The 9,358-nt window shown below is 49.1% G+C and overlaps 1 protein-coding gene across 1 annotated transcript in view; it reads right to left on the minus strand.

The window, feature by feature from the left end:
* Positions 1-8,176, minus strand: part of NCOA3 (nuclear receptor coactivator 3) — a gene marked incomplete in the record, with an annotated part of 153,296 nt that extends 145,120 nt beyond the window's left edge. Inside the window, 1 exon segment of the mRNA XM_073607197.1 lies at positions 8,042-8,176.
* Positions 8,177-9,358: the final 1,182 nt, after the last annotated feature.

Here is a 9,358-nt window from a genome sequence, read left to right on the forward strand (position 1 = left end):
TCTGCAGCTCCTCCAGAGTTACCATGGACCTCTTGGCTCTTCTCTGATGAATCTTTCCATTTTCCGATGATGGATTGAACAGAGCTCAGTGAGATGTTCAAAGCTTGGGAGATTTTTATTATAACCTAACCCTGCTTTATACTTCTCCACAACTTTATCCCTGACCTGTCTGGTGTGTTCCTTGGCCTTCATGATGCTGTTTGTTCACTAAGGTTCTCTAACAAACCTCTGAGGGCTTCACAGAACAGCTGTATTTATACTGAGATTACATGACACACAGGTGGACTCTATTTACTAATTAGGTGACTTCTGAAGGCAATTGTTTCCACTAGATATTAGTTAGGGGTATCAGAGTAAAGGGGGCTGAATACAAATGCACCCCACACTTTTCACATATTTATTTGTACCATTTATCATTTTCCTTTCACTTCACAATTATGAGCCACTTTGTGTTGGTCTATCACATAAAATCCCAATAAAATACATTTACGTTTTTGGTTGTAACATGACAAAATGTGGAAAATGTCAAGGGGTATGAATACTTTTTCAAGGCACTGTAGCTCTGTGGATGGTGAACTGTCAGTCCAGGGATCTGCAATCTCCACTCTTCTCTGTGCAGCAATTTTGGGATGGAGCCGAGTGATTCTGATTGCTCTGTGCAGGTACCGACCATCCCTAATCCATATTAGGAGCACAGCACAGAGAAGAGGGCAAAGAGCTGGAATATGGAATGCAGCGGCTGCATGGGCACTGACAGTTCACCAACCACAGAGGTAAGGGGAACGGGGGGGGGGGGGGGGGGGTACGGTATTAGTTCACTTTTCCAGAAAAAGTGAACTAACATTTTTAAAAGTGAACCCCCCCCCCTCCATCCTGTACAGACAAGGAAGCCGCCATCGTAGCCTGCGTTTGCCATGCTGCTGCTGCACAGGTGATCAGTTATGACACCAGTCATTGGACGGCTTGACAGTTTGGTTGGAAGCACGAGCAACTGTTAAAAAGTGGGTTGTAAACCTCAGACATGAAATCTGAACAAAGCACATCCCTCTATACTGTGTACTGGACTCAGCCCAGAGCCACTAAAGTGTCATTCCTGTCCGGCAGAGAAAAAAGTCGCAGCGGCTTCCAAGGTTACGCGATTCAAGTATTTCCCCAAATCAGCCGCCCCGGTATGAGATATTTAACCCCTTCAATGCCGGGCACTCCCCCCCTTCCTGCCCAGACCAAATTATCATTTTTCAGCGCTGTCACACTTTGAATGACAATTGCGCTGTCATCCAACACTGTACCCAAACTACATTTTTATCATTTTATTCCCACAAATAGAGCTTTCTTTTGCTGGTATTTCATCACCTCTGGGGGGGGGGGGGTATTTTCTGCTAAACAAATTAAAAAGAAACTGAAAATTTTGAAAAAAAAAAAAAAGTTTTTTTTGTTTCATTTACAAAACTTTGTAAATAGGTAAGTTTCTCCTTCACTGATGGGCACTGATGAGCTGGCACGGATGGGCACTGATGTACTATAATGTATGTCACTGATAGATGCCAATCAGTACCAAACAACAATGCCTTCCAATCAGTGATGCCCATTGTGGGCACTGATTGGCATCCATTGTGGGCATTGATTGCCATCCCTGGTGGTCTAAGGTGACATCCCTGGTGGTGACATCCCTGGTGGTCCAGTGTGGGCATCCTCGGGGGGGGGGGGGATAATCGCTCAGCACAGACCCCCTCTGTCAGAGGAGCAGTCGATCGGCTCTCCTCTACTCACGTCTGACAGACACAATTGAGGAAAAGCCGATCACCGGCTCTTCCTGTTTACATCGTGATCAGCCGTGATTGGACACGGCTGATCACGTGGTAAAGAGTCTCCGTCAGAAGCTCTTTACCTAGATCTTGTTGCGGGGTGTCAGACTGACGATCTCCGTGATGCGTGCCCCCCGGTTCCCGACAGGTGTTTTTTCACCTTAATGCATAAGATGAAAAAACACGAACCTTTACAACCCCTTTAAAGCAGGATTAGGTTATAAAAAAAAAAATCTCCCAAGCTTTGACCCTCTCACGGAGCTCTGTTCAATCCATCATCGGAAAATGGAAAGAGTATGGCACAACTGCAAACCTACCAAGACATGGCCGTCCACCTAAACTGACCGGCCGGGCAAGGAGAACATTCATCAGAGAAGAGCCAAGAGGTCCATGGTAACTCTGGAGGAGCTGCAGAGATCCACAGCTCAGGTGGGAGAATCTGTCCACAGGACAACTATTAGTCGTGTTCTCCACAAATCTGCCCTTTATGGAAGAGTGACAAGAAGAAAGACATTGGTGAAAGAAAGTCATAAGAAGTCCTGTTTGTAGTTTGTGAGAAGCCATGTGGAGGACACAGCAAACATGTGGAAGAAGGTGATCTGGTCAGATGAGACCAAAATTCAACTTTTTGGTCTAAAAGCAAAACGCTATGTGTGGGGAAAACTAACACTGCACATCACCCTGAACACACCATCCCCACCGTGAAACATGGTGGTGGCCGCATCATGTGGTGGGGATGCTTTTCTTCAGCAGGGACAGGGAAGCTGGTCAGAATTGATGAGAAGATGGATGGAGCCAAATACAGGACAATCTTAGAAGAAAACCTGTTAGATTCTGCAAAAGACTTGAGACTGGGGGGAGGTTCACCTTCCAGCAGGACAACGACCCGAAACATCCAGCCAGAGCTACAATGGAATGGTTTTAGATCAAAGCATATTCATGTGTTAGAATGGCCCAGTCACAGTCCAGACCTAAATCACATTGAGAATCTGTGGCAAGACTTGAAAATTGCTGTTCACAGACGCTCTCCATCCAATCTGACAGAGCTTGAGATATTTTACAAAGAAGAATGGGGAAGAATGTCCTCTCTAGATGTGCAAAGCTGGTAGAGACATCCCCAAAAAGACTTGTAGAGAAAGGGGGTTCTACAAAGTATTGACTCCGGGGGGCGCCATACAAATGTACCCCCCACACTTTTCATATATTTATTTATCATTTTCCTTCCACTTCACAATTATGTGCCACTTTGTGTTGGTCTATCACATAAAATCCCAATAAAATTAATTTACGTTTTTTTTGGTTGTAACATGACAAAAATATGGAGAATTTCAAGGGGTATGAATACTTTTTCAAGGCTCTGTATGTATTTCAGGCCCGTGTAATAAACGTGGACCCGTGTGCGGCGCTGAACACGGCGAGATCCCGTCTACTTCATGAACTGCTGTCACCACAGCCATCTCTGACGCCGAGGCTCCGCCACACTAGTGTCGCTTTTCCTGCCCGCCAGCCAGCCAATCGGGCTCCAGGAAATAACTCGCCACTCGCTGTCAAAGTTTAACCCTCCGCGGCCTCGGCAGCCAGTCGGAGCGTGTCACGCTATTGCCAGTCACAGCAGCCCGGCAAAGTCAAGCGGCGGCAGAAAGGGGGGTGGGGGGGGGGTCTGCCGTCTCACGTGTACAGTTAAAAAAAAAAAAAAAAAGAAGAAGAAGATTTGGCGTTCCGGTATAATAACCGGAGACCCTCAGCGCTCATTAGAATCCATTTCCAAAGACGATAAATCAGGGCGGCGTGGTGTAAAAAAAAAAAAAAAAACAAAAAAAAAAAAACAAACACACAGGACTCCATATTTTTCAGCTCAGCCTTGTTGACATTCTATAAGATGCTTTCGGTCATCCGCCACTTCTACGCCATCAGATAATAAAATCTGCTGTCCCCCACCCCCCACCACCTCAATCAGCTGAGTCCATAGCAAACACACATTGGAAGAGCGCCAGGTAGAGGACAGTAACACTTTGCTGGCGAAAAAAAAAAAAAAAAAGGGCTCAGCTTACACAAACAAAAGGAGCACCGCCGCGGCCACCGGGTTCCCCCCCCCCCTTAAGGGGGGATTATTGTGAGCCTAATGGGAAAGCCAAACAGAACACCCCCCCCCCCCCCGCGCGTTTCGACCCCTTAATAACGAGGCGCTCTTGTGAATCCGGAGTGCGCTCCGCCAATTAAAAAAAATAAGAGACGTCAGGGTTAAGTTCTCTTCCCTTGTTGGCGATTTACTTATACATGAAGAAAAAAAAAAAAAATGTATATATATATATATATATATATATTTTTTTTTTTTTTTTTTTTTTTTTTTTTGCAGGGGTTCGCTGTCTTAAAGAGAAAGTTCAGCATATTGTTGAAGTGACACCAACAAGGAATGAGGGGGGTGGGGGGGTGGTAATCACAGGGGGTGGGGGGGTGGTAATCACAGGGGGGTGGGGGGGGTGGTAATCACAGGGGGTGGGGGGGGTGGTAATCACAGGGGGTGGGGGGGGCGGTGGTAATCACAGGGGGAACCTTTAAGCCGTCTAGGGGGATTGACTTGGGAGCAGAAGGTGAGGCGTCCGCTAAGGTGTTAATGCCGTCTGCTTATTCACAAAAGCCAGCCAGAGCTGGAGGGGGGGGGGGGGGGGGGGGATGTCGCTTCCACCGAATGTCAGTGCATTGCAGTAAAAGAAGAACTAGACCCCCCCCCCCTCCCCCTCCTCCAACCCTCCCCCCCCCCCCCTCACTACTTTACAAACAATGCCTCAGCTAAATCCATCAGTACACAAGGGGGTCAGTCCTACCAAGATCTTCATGGAGGACCATGGAAGGAATGACACAGATAACCGGAGCCATTAGATCAGGCTATGGAGGGAGGGGGAGGGGGGGGGAATGACACCCCCCCCCCCTCCCCCACAATCACTACAGAGGTGTATACCTATGGAGGAGGCGATCCCTTCACGGTGGTCAGATCAATCCCTCCAAGTCCCTCAAAGACAAGGTTTGGTTTATGGTTTTCCCTATTACAGAAGAAGGAAGTGATCCCTACATATATGTTCCATCAATCAATATAAGGAAGTCAATCATGACCCCCTTTCATGGGGGGGCAAATTCAATGAATGCCCAAAATAAATACAAGACAACCACATCTTCAAGGAGGTGACCCCTTCATGGGGGGGGGGGCACATTAGATCAACCTTGGCATCAAAAAAACAAAATATATAAGACAGCCAATCCATGGAGGAGGTGATCCCTACACCGAGGGGGGGGGGGGGGGGGGGGGGCGCTCAATCAATCTCCAAATTAAAGTATTACAAGATGGCAAAACTTTTAAAGGGGTGATCCCTTCATGGGGGGGGGGGGGCAGAGAGGGAATCGTTAACTCAACCCCCCACTACAATCCTTAGGAGGAGCTTATCCTTTTTACAGGGATCGGTCAGATCAATCCCTCTAAGACCCTTATATACAAGGTATGGTTTATATAAGGAGGAAGTGATCCCTACACGGAGGGGGGGGGGGGGCATGCGATCAACCCCCAAATGAAAGTATTACAAGATGGCAAAACATTCCAGAAAGTGATCCCTTCATGGGGGGGGGGGGGGGGGCAGAGAGGGAATCATTAACTCGATCCCCGTACAATCCTTAGGAGGAGGTGATCCCTTTATTGGGGGGCCGGTCAGATCAATCCCTCTAAGACCCTTACATACAAGGTTTGGTTTAAGTTTTTTTTCTATTACAGACGGAGGAGGTGATCCCTACATATATGTTTCATCATTCAATATAAGGAAGACAATCATGACCACCTTCACATTGCGGGGGGGGGGCAATTTCAATAAATCTCTAAAATAAATACAAGACAACCATATCTTCAAGGAGGTGACCCCTTTCATCGAGGGGGAGGCACATAAGATCAACCTTGGCATCAATAAAACAAAATATATAAGACAGCCAATCCATGGAGGAGGTGATCCCTACACCGGGGGGGGGAGGGGCTCAATCAATCTCCAAATTAAAGAATTACAAGATGGCAAAACTTCTAAAGAGGGGATCCCTTCATAGGGGAGGCAGAGAGGGAATCATTAAATCAACCCCCGCTACAATCCTTAGGAGGTTTGGTTTATGGTTTTCCCTATTACAGACGGAGGAGGTGATCCCTACATATATGTTCCATCAATCAATAAAAGGAAGACAATCATGACCCCCTTCATGGGGGGGGGGGGACAATTTCACTTAATCCCTAAAATACATACAAGACAACCACATCTACAAGGAGGTGACCCCCTTCTTGGGGGGGAGGCACACAAGATCAACCTTGGCATCAATAAAACAAAATATATAAGACAGCCAATCCATGGAGGAGGTGATCCCTACACAGGGGAGGGGGGGGGGGCTCAATCAAAGTATTACAAGATGGCAAAACTTTTAAAGGAGGTGATCCCTTCATGGGGGGGGGGGGGGCAGAGAGGGAATCATTAACTCAACCCCCCCTACAATCCTTATTAGGAGGAGGGGCACACTACACGGGGGGGGGGGGGGGGGGGGCACACTAGATCTAGCCCCCGTGTTAAAGAAATAGAGGATGACCGGGACCATAAAACTCTACAAGTCGGTGAGTGGAAGAGCCGAGTGTGACGGGGGCGGGGCGGGCACAGAAGGGTTAAGTGCGGTTTATAAATAGATACAAGGTATGAATAATACAAGAGAGGCAATAGAATCCCGAGAGAGAAGAGAGAGAACGATCCGAGGATCGGGGGAAGGATACAAACTGTACACAGGGCCCTCCCATCCCCCCTGTATTGTAATGTCTGCCCCCATGTTGTAAACTGTTGGCGCTTTATAAATCCTGTATAATAATAATAATAATAATATTATACGATCCAGACATACAGTGTCCGAAATGGGGGGGAGGATACAAAGTGTCAGAAATGGGGGGGGGGGGATACAAAGTGTCAGAAATGGGGGGGGGGGAGGATACAAAGTGTCAGAAATGGGGGGGGGGGGATACAAAGTGTCAGAAATGGGGGGGGGGGGATACAAAGTGTCAGAAATGGGGGGGGGGGGAGGATACAAAGTGTCAGAAATGGGGGGGGGAGTATACAAAGTGTCAGAAATGGGGGGGGATACAAAGTGTCAGAAATGGGGGGGGGGGGGATACAAAGTGTCAGAAATGGGGGGGGGGGGGGAGGATACAAAGTGTCAGAAATGGGGGGGGGATACAAAGTGTCAGAAATGGGGGGGGGGGATACAAAGTGTCAGAAATGGGGGGGGGGAGGATACAAAGTGTCAGAAATGGGGGGGGGGGGGGAGGATACAAAGTGTCAGAAATGGGGGGGGAGGATACAAAGTGTCAGAAATCGGGGGAGGGGGGGATACAAAGTGTCAGAAATGGGGGGTGGAGGATACAAACTGTCAGAAAAGGGGGGGGGGGATACAAAGTAACAGAAATTGGGGGGGGAATACAAAGTGTCAGAAAAGGGGGGGGGGAGATAAAGTGTCAGAAATTGGGGGGGGGGAGATACAAAGTGTCGAAATTGGGGGGGGATACAAAGTGTCAGAAATTGGGGGGGGAGATAAAGTGTCAGAAATTGGGGGGGGGGGGAGATACAAAGTGTCGAAATTGGGGGGGGATACAAAGTGTCAGAAATTGGGGGGGGGGAGATACAAAGTGTCAGGAATTGGGGGGGGGGAGATACAAAGTGTCAGGAATTGGGGGGGGGGAGATACAAAGTGTCAGGAATGGGGGGAGGGGGGGGGATACAAACTGTCAGAAAAGGGGGGGGGGGATACAAAGTGTCAGAAATGGGGGGGGATACAAAGTGTCAGAAATGGGGGGGGGGGATACAAAGTGTCAGAAAAGGGGGGGGGGGAGATAAAGTGTCAGGAATAGGGGGGGGATACAAAGTGTCAGGAATGGGGGGGGGATCCAGCAGAGTTTCCAGGATGACAGCAGATCAGACAGTCTCATATTGCAGGTGGGCAGCCCCTCCCCCCAGGACATGAAGGGATCACACAACATACCAGGATTGGGGTGATAATAGAGGAAGATGGGGGTCCCCCCCGCCTGATGTTAGTAAACAGCCCCCCCTAGCCCCCTCCCCCCATCCAGGGACGGCTGAGCCCGGCAGGTCGGTAGAAATCGGGGTGCCCGGATTGGGGTGTCTCCCCCGGGGGGAGGGGAGTCATGTAGGGATCAGAGGACAGAAGTAGGGACTCACCCAGCACACAGTCTGATCTCCTCTTTATTCATCTCCTGCACTCTCCGCCATTTTCCTCCTGTTTATTTAAATGGCACACACTCCCCGGGCAGGGAAGAGTTCCGTCCTCCCGCGGGGGATTCTGGGAGTTGTAGTTAGACGGGAGGAGGAGAGACGAGAGGAAGAGGAGGGCGGGGACTACATCCCCCAGTGTGCACCGCGGCACCGCCTGCAACAAGAGGGGACAATGAAGAGCAGTGCGAGGGGGTGGGGGGACAGGAGAGGAGACTGACACCGGATAGAAGACTGATTACCCCCCCATCATATATATATATATATATATATATATATATATATATATATATATATATATATATATATATATATACACACACACACATATATACTGGAGACACAGGAGAGATGACTGAGCCCCTCCATGTCTGTACTGGAGACACAGGAGAGATGACTGAGCCCCTCCATGTCTGTACTGGAGACACAGGAGAGATGACTGAGCCCCTCCATGTCTGTACTGGAGACACAGGAGAGAAGACTGAGCCCCTCCATGTCTGTACTGGGAAAAGGGAGAGATGACTGAGCCCCTCCATGTCTGTACTGGAGACACAGGAGAGATGACTGAACCCCTCCATGTCTGTACTGGGAACACAGGAGAGATGACTGAGCCCCTCCATGTCTGTACTGGAGACACAGGAGAGATGACTGAGCCCCTCCATGTCTGTACTGGAGACACAGGAGAGATGACTGAGCCCCTCCATGTCTGTACTGGGGACACAGGAGAGATGACTGAACCCCTCCATGTCTGTACTGGAGACACAGGAGAGATGACTGAGCCCCTCCATGTCTGTACTGGAGACACAGGAGAGATGACTGAGCCCCTCCATGTCTGTACTGGAGACACAGGAGAGATGACTGAGCCCCTCCATGTCTGTACTGGAGACACAGGAGAGATGACTGAACCCCTCCATGTCTGTACTGGGAAAAGGGAGAGATGACTGAGCCCCTCCATGTCTGTACTGGAGACACAGGAGAGATGACTGAACCCCTCCATGTCTGTACTGGGAAAAGGGAGAGATGACTGAGCCCCTCCATGTCTTTACTGGGGACACAGGAGAGATGACTGAACCCCTCCATGTCTGTACTGGAGACACAGGAGAGATGACTGAGCCCCTCCATGTCTGTACTGGAGACACAGGAGAGATGACTGAGCCCCTCCATGTCTGTACTGGAGACACAGGAGAGATGACTGAGCCCCTCCATGTCTGTACTGGAGACACAGGAGAGATGACTGAGCCCCTCCATGTCTGTACTGGAGACACA

The sequence above is a fragment of the Aquarana catesbeiana genome, linkage group LG12, assembly GCF_042186555.1.
Source record: "Aquarana catesbeiana isolate 2022-GZ linkage group LG12, ASM4218655v1, whole genome shotgun sequence".
Lineage (NCBI taxonomy): Eukaryota > Metazoa > Chordata > Amphibia > Anura > Ranidae > Aquarana > Aquarana catesbeiana.